A 13,736-nucleotide genomic window follows, 5' to 3' on the forward strand; every position below is an offset into this window, starting at 1 on the left:
CTAAAAGTCTGTCCTGTGTGTTTGTGCTCAAAACTTGGTGTAACAGAACTGAGTCATTAGTATTTTGTACATTACAGAGATCCTATTATAAACTTCAACAGTTGTCTTCATGAAGCACCCCAATAAAATATGGAAGCCTAAGTGTTTGGATACCATATGTCAGACTTCATTGTGAAAGCTGAGGGACTGCAAGGGGTCCATTTGTTCAAACATCTTAAAATGAAGCAGTGAAATTTGACAACTCTGTATTTGCATGTATGGATTTCTGAAGGACCTTCATTTTATAGAAATGTCCTATTTTAACTTGTGACAGAATAGAGAGAAAGGTGCCTAGTACTTCCTGACCCTTCTCACTACAGTAAAATGTTATTTGTGTCATGCTATTTTTAGGTCTAGTATTTGACATTTCCTCTATATATGGCTGACTTCCTGACATTTAAATAGTGTCTTGTTGCAGAATGAACTGTTACATTGGTTACTGAATGCTTTAAAATGGAAATAACATCTGCAGGCACAACTTTCCAAGCATTAGTTTTGAAGTTTTAGTTACTTCGGCTAAGTTTTCTGAGTACAGCATGATGGGAAAAGAATGTAGTACGTGCTGGAACAGGGAACTTTGTCCTTGATAGTTTTGTCTGCTTCTTTTTGGACTTCTGAAATTTTCCATGTACAATTGAAGGAAGGAAAGGCCACTGTTCTTGACCAAATATCAATGTGTGATTTGCTGTCTGTATTTTTCTCATCTGCTGCTGTCAGACTCAGTGATCTGATTCTAATCAGGGGCTTTACGCGTGGTAAATTGTGGGGAAAGAGCGGAAAAAAAAAAAAGTTTAAAAACTGTCAGTACTAGCATAATGCATTGTTCCACCATTTGGAGTTGAAAGTTTTTTTTGAAATTGGAGAATAATTTTCTAATTTCTTTTTGAATATGCAGTCCATAAATTTTTAAAGTGGAAACTGGATACTATATAGAAACTTAAATGCAGAAATATGTAGAGAAATTAATGGAGACACGAATAATTAAACATTTTTGAAGAAGTATTAATCAACAAAAATACATTTGATAAATACATAGGTTGGACTCCCAAATTTAATCATTCTAACACTGATGGCCACGTTTGCAGATGCCCAGATTCTAAACTGTGGAATTCTCTTCCGTGAAACTTTCCACCATTTCAACTTTCTTCTTTTAAGACTCCCTTTAAAACCTAACTTGTTGCCCAAATTTTAAGTCGCTTGTCCTAATTCCCTCTATAGTCTCTGTGCTAAAGTTTTTTTCAATAATGCTCCTGTGTGAGTGTTTTGGGAAGTGTTACTACCTTTTAAAAGTGCTGATGCAAATGGTATTGCTCAGTATCCAATTTAGGATTGGCTAAAAAGTGGTAATTTAAACTAATCTGTGAGCAAATAGTTCTGCAGAAGTAGAATCTTTTCCATTACATTAGAAACACAAGATAAGTTTGACATATAGTCTGGAAATTGCTCTCCTGTTAAGGTATGATTCAGAAATTTGAAGGGGGATTGTGAGAAAGGTGGTTTACCATCGCAATGCAATATTTTTTGATTCCGTTTTGCATTGTACGTGCTTTGGAGAATCCAGTTTGATTTGTATCTGGGAATCTACATCTCTCTGGCAATACATTTTGAGCAAAGTAACAGACAGAATGTAAGATTTCATGTAAATTAGCAAAGGACATTGAAAAGAAGGCACTGTCTTTTAAGTGGATCACAGCCCTCTTTTATCCTTCTATCCACAAGTGACTTTCTGAAGTATAGTTGGAGTGTGACTAATGATTGGGGCATAGTGTTATGTGGGCTGTAATCTAGACTCAGCTGAAATCTAGAGGTGAGCTGCATACAAAGTGACTCCATTCTGTGTTAAAAGTGCTCAAATTCTCCTCATCATTTACTAAACCTCATGTGTTTTCTGAGAAATTCGTCTCTCCTGCATCGGTCACGTTTTCTAACCAAGACAACAATCTATATCAATTTCATCAACACTCTCTGCTTTCCCAGGCAGCTTTTCCTCTGCTTTCCTAACCAAAAACCCCTCCTACCCTGCTTATACTCTCTTCCACCCTCTTCCATTGGGCAGAAGATATAAAAGTTTGTATAGATGTGTAAACAGATTCAAAAACCATTTCTTCCCTGTTGATATCAGACTTCTGAATGGACTTCTTTAATGTTAATGTTGATCTCTCTCTGAACCTTCTCAGCAGCTGTAACACTGTATCCTGCACTCTGTTCTGTTACCCTTGATGCACTTGTATGGAGTCATACAACATAGAAACAGACCCTGTGATCCAACCAGTCCACAGCGACCATGTTCCCAAACTAAACTTGTCCTGCCTGCCTGTGTTTGGCCCACATCCCCTCAAACCTTTCCTATTCATGAACTTATCCAGGTGAATTTTAAACATTGTAACTGTACCTGCTTTCACCACTTTCTCTGGCAATTCATCCCACACACAAACTACACTCTGTGTAAACAAAAAAAGAAAAGTTGGCCCTCATGTCCTTTTTAAAATCTTTCTCCTCTCACCTTAAAAATATGCACCCTAGTTTTGAACAACTCCATCCTGGGGAAAAGACCCTTGTCATTCACCCTTATCTATGCCCCTCATGATTTTATAAACCTCTAAGGTTACCCCTCAACCTCCTATGCTCCAGTAAAAGAAATCCCAGCCTTTCTAGTCTATTTTTATATCTCAAACCTTTCATTCCTGGCAACATTCTGGTAGATCTTTTCTGAAACCTTTCCAGTTTAATAATATCCTTCCTATAATAGGGCGACCAGAACTGCACACAGTACTCCAGAAGAGGCCTCACCAACGTCCTGTACAACCTCAATGTGACATCCCAACTCCTGTACTCAGTGGTCTGAGCTGTACAGGTAAGTGTGCTAAATGCTTTCTTAACCCCCTGTCTACCTGTGATGCAAATTTCAAAGAATTATGTACCTGAACCCCTAGGTCTCTCTGTTCTACATCACTACCCAGGGCCCTACCATTAATTGTATAAGTCCCATCCTTGTCTTATTGTCATCTGCAAACTTATTAACCATGCCTCCTATATTCTCATCCAAACCGTTTATATAAATGACAAACAAAAGTAAAATCAGTACCAATCCCTGTGGAACACTGTTTTTCAAAGGCATCCAGTCTGACAAACAACCTTCCGCCATCACACTTTTTGTTTCCGACCATAAAGCCAATTCTGTATCCAACTGGCAAGGTCATTCTGAATGACATGTGATCTAGCTTTACTAATTAGCCTACCATGTGGAATCTTGTCAAAGGCTTTACTCAAGCCCAAGTAAACAATGTCTACTGTTCTGCCCGAATCAATCTTTTTGATTATTTCATTTAAACTAATCACTAATTAAACTCAAACACCATTTTCCTCACACAAAACTGTGCTGACTATTCCTAATTAATCCTTGCCTCTCCAAATGCGTATAAATCTTTCAGCATCACCTCCAACAACTTCCCCACAACTGCTGTCAGACTCACAGGTCTATAGTTCCTCAGTTTCTCCTTACAGCCTTCTTTTTGATCCCTCTTTTGTCCCACTCTTTCTTTGACTACACTTCAAAAATATTTCTATGCTTATACACGATTATTGGCGTTCCTTCAATGGAAGCCGTCAATCTATTTTCATAAGTGAGATTTTAGGAGAAACCAATCACAATCATGACTGCTGAGAAGTCAGATTAATGACTATGATAAGCCTTCCAATTTTCCTAACATTTTGAACCAGAAACAATCATTCCAAGAAGCACGACTATTCCATACATCAAATCTAGTTGCATGGACCAAATCCGACATTCTCAGTGATTTGATAGAGTCAAGAACCACAGCCCGATACAACGCTGCCACAGTTAAAGACACAGTGAAGGTGCCAAGAAAAGCTGTGACCTTGTAGGTTAACTTTGGAACATTAGCTGATTTTCTCAGGAGGTATAACTAAGGCAGGTGTTGCTAAAAGTGAGGATTTATTTCTCTGTCAAATCAAGTGACTGGAACATATAAATTTGAAAAAAAAACACTATCCTTTCTTTGCGTAATTGCAATTTAGTAGCACTGGATTTTTCAAAAACCAAATTCCAAGATTTTCTCAATTTCCTCTGCAATTTTCCTGTAATTTCCACTGGTAAGCCAACTAGTTGTTAAAAATTCATCAGCTGTGCCAGATGTTTACCTGTGTTTTCATGTGTTTCAAAAATAAATAGATATCATTTCTTACAGATAATTGGCCACATACTGATTTTGTCATTGGATGAGTAATTTAAAAATTAGTCATTTACAGACATGAACCGCTAACCAATGATCCAATTCATACTATGAGATAGTAAGATGACTTGCCTTCAGAAAATTCACAGGATTACATTCATTCACTAATTAATGTAGAAACATAGATAGGAGCAAGAGGAGGCCGTTTGGCCGTTAGAGCCTGCTCCGCCATTCTTCACAATCATGGCTGATTTGTCCAACTTAATAGCCTTATCCTGCTTTCTCCCCATAACCTTTGATCCCATTCACCTGAGTGCCATATCTAGTTGCCTCTTGAATACGTTCAATATTTTGGCATCAACTACTTCCTGTCGTAATGAATTCCACAGGCTCACCACTCTTTGGGTGAAGAAATGTCTCCTCATCGCCGTCCTAAATCGGCTATCCCAAATCCTCATACTTTCACATTCCTTCAGGTACTCCTCAATTCATCTGTGTTCATTTTCCTTCTCGTAGAGCTTTACATTTGTGCTCTTTCCACTTCTTTTTTCTTCTCAATCTCATCTACTGCCTGCCTTCTTTTCAGTTCCACTTTCTGCAAAATCCTTTTGATCTTAGTTTTAACAACTTCTTTTTCATTGTCTAAAATGTACTGTAATCTGAGGGGGTAGTTCAATCACATGTAAATCACATGAGATGACACTTTTTCATTGTACATCGGTACACATGACAGTAATAAATCAAATCAAAAGTCTGTGTTGGGTTAGTTTATATACAACTTGGTAGTAAAGAAAATGGCCTGTTTTGGCTGCAATATTTGCTGAAATTCAACTCCATTTTCCTGCTTTTTAAAACATTTACAAGGTGAAAAAATACTCAATAACGCTTCTATTCTATTCTGGCATCACTGGTTTTGGCTGGTCTTCTGATTGTTCGCTAGCGTCTAATCCTCTTTCTGCTGTTGTCTCAGAATTAACCCTACATCATATTTAAGTACCAAGTTTGAAATTTATTACAGAGAAGAAGTTACATTCCTTTTACTATTTTCTTGTCTCAATATGAAAACGTAACTCACCTTGTCTTTTCACTTCTCATTCACATTCCATGATGTAAATATTGTACAAAGTGTGAGAAATTTTGCTCAATCAGTGGGCATCACTGGCCAGGCCAACATTTATTTCTTGTCCCTAATTGCTCCAAGGGCAAATAAGTGTCAACTACATTACTACGGGTCTACAGTCACATGTAGGCCAGGTAAGGATGGTAATTTCCTTCTTCAAAGGGAATTAGTGAACCACCTGAGTTTTTCTTTCCCAACAATCAACAGTGGTTTCATTATTAGATTCCTGGTTCCAGACTTTTTTTTTGTATTCAAATTCCACCATCTGCCACGGTGTAGAACAAACACAGGTCTCTAGAAGCTGGGCCTCTGGATTAATCGTCTATTGATAATACCACTAGGCTATTGCCTGCCCTCAGATGGGTTATAATGGATGTTCAACATTTCTTTTTAAATTTCTACTTCAAAGTAACACTAGTATTGCTAAATTTAGATACTTTTTGTTTTACTTTTGCTTACCTTTCCTGGACCAAGGGACAGAGGTGATATCTAAACCTCATCCACAATTTCATAGATCTTGTCAAGGACTCTGAAATTAGGACCAGAGCAGATGCTTCCAAGCACAGAAACCCTAGTGAATAAATCAGAACATAGAGAAACCGATGTTGAAATACACTGGAGCAAGAGACCAAACACAAACAGTAGAGATGGACTACAGGAGACTAACAGGTACATATGCAGAGAAAGGCACCACACAAAGACCGCAACAGATGGACAATCAAGACATGGAGTGAGGGACAAATTTATGGACAAACAGATGGCAACACGTAATATGGGGCAAAAAGATCATGACAAAGATACTTGGCCAGAGCGCATAAAGGACACAAAGAAATCTGAGTAAAAGTAAAGGGAATGTCAAAAATGTGACATGTTGACATAGTATACAAGACTCTTGTTTGGTGCCAAACATCATGTTTATCCTTATGTTTCGTGTATAAGTAGACTTTCACTTTCCAGCTAATAAATACTACATGTGCATTAGGAGGTGGCATTAATTTTTCACCTCAAAAGCATATGTTATCCATCTTAGAAGGAATCAAGTAGACGATATATACTCTGTTACGAGGAAAATGCATAAGAGTTAATCAGGAACAGAAATGCGTCCTCCAGGAAAATGAAACAAGTGAAAGGCTAGTTTCAAGCTAAAAGTTATAATATTTGCTAACACATCAAATAGCTGCAGTAAGGGAATTTGGTATTAATATAAAAATGGTGTGGGAATGGATGAAATCTGTAATGATCTCACTGCTGTTAACACTGAACAAGTCATATCTGAGTGAAACTTAGCTTGATAAATCATATTTTCATTCTTACAGTTGGTTCTTACAGCTATTATTTACAGAACATACTTACATTAGGCTGTCAATGTTCTTTAACAATAGAACATAAGTTTATTACACGAAAGGAAAAAAAAACAAACAAAACCATATAAATATATAGAAGATAGTTTGAAAGAGTTTAACATAGACATCAAAACAAACCAAGCTACAGATCTTTGCCAAAACTTTATATAGAAGATAGTTTGAAAGAGTTTAACATAGACATCAAAACAAAGTTTCAATCTTGTCTCACAGCATTTGTCATTGAGACTCAGTTCCAGTGGAATATCACTCCTATCTTAGCTTTTCAAATCTTAACCTGCGCTGTTCAGTTCTTTTCCCCTAGATTGCTCAGACGATAGTTTGAGTATGCCTCTCGAAGTCTGCTAGCATGAACCTAATGACCCTGACGGCCTAAACTTTCTTGTTTTTGATAACTTAAGACTTCTATACAAACTCCTCGTTGACAGACCAGAAATCGCTTCTGCTGAGATAACTACCTTCCCTGAGGTGAATTGAAAACCTTGGTTCTCCAGCTATGAGGAAAAATTGTGCTCCTCTGAACGGAACTGAGTTTTTCTGAATTGAGAACTTGAACATTCTGTTCTTAAGTGACAAGTTGCTTTGAATAATCTACATTATCACTCTGCCCTGAAGAAGATGACCAAGACCAACTGTACCAGTAGAATGTAGACCAGCAATTGGCCTGATGTAGAGAAGTATGTATTGGGATATTTCTCAAAAATTGGAACGGCTTCATCATCACCAGAAATGCAATACGCATGTTTATACTTAAGTGGGCCAAATGAAACACTAAATTAAGAAAAAAATTCAGAGCAATAGTAAGTTGGGTGTAGCTGGTAAATGGAACAAAGATGTCTCATAATGTACCATAGGACCAAAATAATTCGGAGATTACCAAAGGACCTAATGCCAAAGTAACCAGGTTCCAGTGAACAAAAAACATGTATGAAATGTTTATCATGTCTGGTATATCACACAACCACAATGGTTCTTGCCTGCATGACTGACAGACTAAAATTAAACACTGTGGTGATTTTCAAATGTAAAACATGCTGAAAATCAAATTCGCTGCAAAATTGTGCATATCAATAACATCATTGGATGGATAGGGATGAAGTGAAGTTGCGCACTCAGAATTAAGATAATAAACTTTGCTTTGGATGCCAAAGATGATTAATTTGATGATTTTAAGAATGTTTTGATTTTGCTTAAAGGTATCTTTGTAGGATTAATTCTTTAAGTAAAACATGTTACATTGGTTTGATTTGAATTATTGCTGCTTTTTCTTTAACATTTGAAAAACTGGTAGCTTACATTTAATACGTGCCCTGTCTTTGGAAGGAATTTTAGAAGTTTCAAAGATAATTTATATGCTGAGATCAATGGTACGTGCATCACATTCAAAAAGGATGGGAAATTAATTTAAAATATCAAACAAAAAATCAAAACAGATGATTGCATTAAGGCAGATCAGGGGAAACAAATGATAGAAATTCAGACAACAGAAGATATCCAACTGTCAAAATAGCAATTTAAAAATAATACAAAAGAAAAGAGATCTACTAGAAAATCATTTGAAGTACACTTTCAGGTAATTAAGAATCCTGAACTCCCGGATAAATGATACATATTTCCCTATTAATAACAGACAATTTAAAAATTAAGGCATGAAGAGTTCTTCAATATTGATTTTGCATGGAATTATTCAATTTTACATTAACTACATGTAATCTTTTAACTTGAAACAACTTAGCTCAAAATCCATAGATTCCTATAGCGCAATCAGTTTACTCTAAAATCTGAACAGGTCCTGTTGAAATGCACTTTTTAAATCTAAACTAGTTGAATGAATACTATGGGGATTGGATGTTTCAGTAATTTTGAACATCTAATTTTGTCATCGTATAGGTAGTGAATACAGGCTGCTTTTACCTCCATGTGTCATTTGCCCTTGCAACAGCCTGCAATGAAAACTGTCACTGAATGAAATACTGAGTTCCAGCCAAAGTAGGTGACTGAGAAGCAAAAACTGATGCAGTGGCAGCTATTCTAGGATCAAAGTTTAAGTGTTTTATTGATGCAATTTTTGAACCCACGTTCCATGCCAAAGGCATGAGACTAACACAGTTACTTATATAGAGTAGCTCCAATCTTTGATTCTAGTACACACCTGACTTAAATTGCTTGCTTAATTTCACCAACTGAACATTCAGTATTTCCTGTGAAATGGTTTTATTTCTATTTCCAGGAGTGAGGCTGAGAGGTAATTTCTAAATGATTAAGAACAAATTAAAACATATGGAGTTAAATTCAGTCACCTCTGGGAACATGTGCAGAGTTTGCAATGCCTGATTAACCTAGACAATGCAGTTAGCATGCCAGCTACATATTGTTTGTGTTGTAAGCTTGTCAAGGCAATAGTATGACCTTATTGAAACTAGCTGCAAGGTAGTAGTGCCTCATGGTGAAGGTCGGATGACTATGGCAGGCCAGAGGAGGCATATTGGTTCAGATAGCTTTTCTATTCTAAATAGCCTGCTTATATCTGTGACTGCAATCTTAAATTTTAAATAAAATTCAAATTAAATTATTTAAAATCCCAATTTTATGCCTTATTTTTCACAGGGAAACATTGAACAACGGGGAGGGAGACACTGTTTGTAAACTGCTATTTCGTTGGGTGCATCAGCTGGGAACCAATATTGTGAATGGCTTTAAGCACAATAGCCTGCACCGCTTAAAGCGAGTCTGCACCACTGCAAGAGAAGGTGCATTGTAGCTGGATGCAGAAAGTAAATCTTACCTGCAAAACATTGAAAACTAGCACTTCATGGAAGAGATTGGGCCTTAATATTTTCAGAAACTGCACTGGAAGCCTTTGATGAAGAAAATTAAAAGGAGGAGTGAAGTTTTGTATCCAGAGAATGCCAAATAGAAAATGGCAATAGTTAGAAGACAGCAACTAATAGCTGAACTGTAATTAGTTGATGATCCCTCTAAGGAGTGGGGATCGTTTCTGTGACTGAATGTGCGAGCAGCTGTCTCAGGTTAGGACAAAATGATGGGCTCCTTTGGAGCAATGGTAGTCCCACCTGCTCCAGAGGTGTGTCATAATATCTCTGTATCAGATTGATTAGAAAATATCAATCTCTAAATGGTACTGTTGGTATCAGATCAGTATTGGCTGTTCTGTATGCTTCATGCAAACACTAACACAGAACACTTATGCCCTCACCAATCTGGTGCAATTCACTGTAAAATGGCAGACTTATCCTGTAATGTTATTTTCAAGGCTTAAGGGAATTTTTCTAATGGAAGATGAAAATAATCCCAATTTTATGCCTTATTTTTCATGGGGGGACATTGGACAATGGGGAGGGAGACGTTGTATGTAAAGGGAGGATTTGTGAAGTTCTCAGTTGAAGGCTGTACACTGCGAAGGTCAAAGACAGCACTCCTACCTCCAACTTGGCCAAGACCAATATCAAAGATGGCTGTAATTGATCAATATCTCCTGCAATAATACTAACCTTGCACAGCTGGACAAGGATGACATGTCAGTACTTCTGAAGATTGTACTCCTCGATTCTTGTACCGGTAGATTTATCCAGGTGGGAGCAGGTTAAATTTAGAACATTTCAACATTCACTGTGCATAGCTGCACCAGGAGATAACAAAGGCCCAGCATAGGGTCTTGAATGGTCAACTCTCTTAATGGAATGAATACATGACTTTGTCAGGCTGCTGGGATTCAAATAGTGCAGAGTGCTATTGACTCCATGCATATGGCTTCACATATAAATGGAAAGATGTACTGCAATCGAGGGTTGCTACTCCATAAACGCAAAGTTGGTCATGACTATACACAGAATATCACATTGTGCACCTTGATAGCAGCAATGAAGCAGAGTCATAGCAGGTGAATCAGAGGCTGAGAAAGGTTATTTGCTCTGCACCTGGTTCATGTCTGCCCTCTGCCACCTGTCTGCACATGATGTGAATAGTGCCACTGGGAGTGTGGTAGAACAAATAAATCAGTGGTTTGAGAATACAGTAACTTCTGCCACTGATTGGAAGGTGTCTCTGCACTCACCTTGTGCTGCGTCTGCCTACACAAGCATAGTTTCTCCCATTCGCAATCTCATGAGAAGCCACCCAATAGCTAATTCATCTATGCCAGTACAAACCTGCATAGGTTCCAGAGGCGTGTGTGTGGTGATAAAACTGGATACAGAGATTGTTTCATAACTAGACCCCATTGATAAAAGCTAATCACCATGAAATTCGACAGAGAATTTATTTGTTGATTTTTGTGCTTTGCTGGCAAACAGCTTAATTGTTTGCCCCTAATAGCTCTTGAATGAATGGCTTGCAAGGTCATTTTAGAGGAATGTTAACAGCCAATCCAATTGCTATGGTCCTGGGGTCAGAAGTGGTCAGACTAATTTAGGACAAGTTTCCTTCCCTAAAAAACATGAACAAATCAGATGGACTTTTACACCAACCAATGATAATTTCATGCATCATTACTGAGACTAGCTTTCAGTTAGTGAAATCAACTAACATAATGAGCCCATATGGGGCCTCAAAGTATTAGCCTCAGCCTCTGGATTACCAGTGACATTACAACTATGTTGCTATCTCCTTAAAATACAGATGCATCTAAGTGGAAGCAAGACAAATATATTCGAAGAGGAGAGTAGAGGATTATAACAGTAGATTTAGAGAAAGATCAGTTCAGTGCTCTGAGTGGAGCATAAATGGTGACATTCACTGGTTGGAGCAAATGACTTGTTTCTTCGTTGACTAATCTATGTAATGCTATATGCTGATGTCATTGCTAATAAGCACCTGTTCAGTGATATCATCACACTGCACCAATTGCCGACTTCTTCTCCTGGTTCACATTCAGGGACAAATCATATGAAACTTTCCAGCTGCTGGCTCCACCAGAAGATTTTGAAAACAGTAACATTGTTTCAGAGGTGAGTATTTTGTGTTTCATTTATATTTTATTTATTAGAATATTTAGTGAACAGCTATGTTTTCTGTGAGTGGGTCCATGGCTCCTTTGCTGTGGATCTTAATCTATGTTCATCTATTGTTATATTCATTCCTTCCCTCACTGAATGCCTCTTTGCTATTGCATGTGACCCTTTGCCTCTAATGATGAGCATATTTTGACATTTTAATGTTGCTTTTGACAATCGTGACTAAAAGAGGTTTCCATCCTTTGATCATGTGTTTCTGACGTATTACCTTCATCTTCCTACAGTATGGTCAGGAATTGACCTTCCTTTGTACTGCCAATGTTTATTTCACTTCTGAACTTATATTGACCACCAGTTTTGCATCATTTTTATTCAATTCTGAACACTTTATGGGTATAAAATGGCACTTTATCAAAAGTTTTATAAGAAATTGTCATAAAGTCAGAAAGGATAAATGACCAGGTATTATGCCTGAAATTCAATATTTTGTCCCATTGGCACTGTCTGTAACATCTTTTGTTTTCCTTCATTAGATGCTTTCCTTATGAACTATTATTTTTGAATCCAGCTTCAATGTGAGACAGTAAAATAATTTTATTTCCATGCTAAAATAGTAGTCATTCTGCTAATGAAACCTATTTTTCTTCCTGATGTGCAACCCCATCACATTCTATTCTACTAGGACTGTTTCGACCAAGAGTTGAATTATTTTCCATATTTTCTTCCCTTATTGTGTGTCTTCTAAGTATTTATCAGTGTATGCACATTTTTGTTCTATTAGTGAATAATTCCCCAATGTGGAAAATTGTGTCTATGTTGGATGCCTCTGGTATAACAGGGGTAGTTAATAAACAGTGTGAATGGGACAAAGGCACTGTTGGCTAGATCAGTATTTAGTTGCCCATCCCCAGTTGTTGTTTAGAAGGTGGTTGAGCTGCCTTCTTGAATTGTGCAGTCCATGTGATGTATCTACACTCTTAGTACTAAGTTTTTGACCTGGTGAAAAAGAAGCAACAGTAACATAATTTCAATCTAAAACTGGAGGGGAGCTCGTGTTCCTGCATATCTGCTGCTCGTAACCTTCTAAAATGCAAAGATTCTGTCAAAGAAACTTTGGTGAGTTGCTGCAGTGCATGTTGTAGCTGTGCATATATTCTGCCACTATGTAATGGTGATGGAGGAAGTGAATGCTTAAAGTGCTGATCAAGTTGGCTGCTTTGTCCTGGATGCTGTCAATCACTTTCAGTATTATTGGAATTGCATCCATCCAGACAATTGGAGAGCGTTTCAACACACTCCTGAACTTGGCCTTGGAGGCAGTGAACAGGCTTTTGCTTTCTGTTCAAAGTGGAGATCCTTAAATAGTCAATTATTTCCACAGATGATGGGTGGCCTGCAGCATTTTAAAATTTGTCTTTTGCTTCAAAAGCAGTTTAAATTTAATTTTAATTTTATATTCCTAGGTTTGGCAGACAACTTGGATTCATAAATCAAAAGCTGTTCTAAGACTTTTAAGACAAGAACAACAAATGAAATATGCTCCCTTAAACCGTATGCTTGTTGCTTTGGAGGATGAAAGTGTTTCCTTTTCTCCTGTTATTTGAAATATCTACGAGTGAAGGCTTAACCTCTTTCTAAACACTGGTCAGTCCACCTCGAACAGCTGGCATGAGGTATAAAGGTAGAAATAATTCTCCATCATTTGAAGATGTGCTTGGTCTCTACATGTGTATCCTCTTGGATGGGGTGAAGTCAAGCGATTGAACATATAGCTATTAACTACATGGTGCCATGTATTTCAATATAACTCCTTGTAATGCTGCATGGTACCATACGTTTCACTCTTAAAACTCCATCCGCAAGGTGCTTTGGAACCGGACAGTTCAACATGGCAAACAATAGTAGAAAAGTGCTGAAACTGTTCTTAAAAACTTCATAAAACATTGGTCTTTAGGTGATTTGTTTTACATAAATATTCTGATACAAAATCAGAATAACCACAAAAAATATCAAAGCAGGCATGCTTATGATCTTAATAGAGTTCAATAGA

The sequence above is a fragment of the Rhincodon typus genome, chromosome 10 (genome assembly GCF_021869965.1).
Source record: "Rhincodon typus isolate 14 chromosome 10, sRhiTyp1.1, whole genome shotgun sequence".
Taxonomy (NCBI): Eukaryota; Metazoa; Chordata; class Chondrichthyes; order Orectolobiformes; family Rhincodontidae; genus Rhincodon; species Rhincodon typus.